We start from the raw sequence: 432 nt of genomic DNA, 5'->3' as shown, positions 1-432 counted from the left end.
ACCTGACTTCTTAGTGTGTAAGAAAGTTCCACCTGCTAATGAAGAAGAAATATTGGTTAGGATGTTGACGCTGTTCTCAGTTCTTGGTTGTCAGTCCCAAAGGCCACTTTTCCAACACAGCTGGATGCATGTCCCAGCCTGAACCCTGGCCCTGCCTATGTCTTTGTTACCCCTGTCCCCTTGGCTGTATTTGGTGCTGGAATTTACTGACAGCCTACACTCAAATAGAGGTTTGTTAGAAGAGGAGCCAGGCAGAGACACAGCTAACATGGACATACACATCCTACGGAGGAAAGCAGGCACCACAAATGATTTTCACAAACCTATCTACCTTGTTCACAAACAAAACCATAGCATGGTAAAGCCCAGAGCAGGCTGCACCTGGCTCAAGGAGTGGGGCAGCCTGGGTCAGGACTGAACAAACAGGCTTTA

The 432-nt window shown here is 47.9% G+C and overlaps 1 protein-coding gene across 2 annotated transcripts in view; it reads left to right on the top strand.

Annotated features, from left to right (window-relative positions):
* Slc30a6 (solute carrier family 30 member 6) overlaps positions 1 to 432 on the top strand; it is a 28690-nt gene that overhangs the window by 23731 nt on the left and 4527 nt on the right. The gene's annotated exons all lie outside the window — the stretch shown is intronic.

The sequence above is a fragment of the Microtus ochrogaster genome, unplaced genomic scaffold, assembly GCF_000317375.1.
Source record: "Microtus ochrogaster isolate Prairie Vole_2 unplaced genomic scaffold, MicOch1.0 UNK26, whole genome shotgun sequence".
Lineage (NCBI taxonomy): Eukaryota > Metazoa > Chordata > Mammalia > Rodentia > Cricetidae > Microtus > Microtus ochrogaster.
Note: the sequence above shows the minus strand (reverse complement) of the source record. Positions and strands in the feature narration are given on the sequence as shown.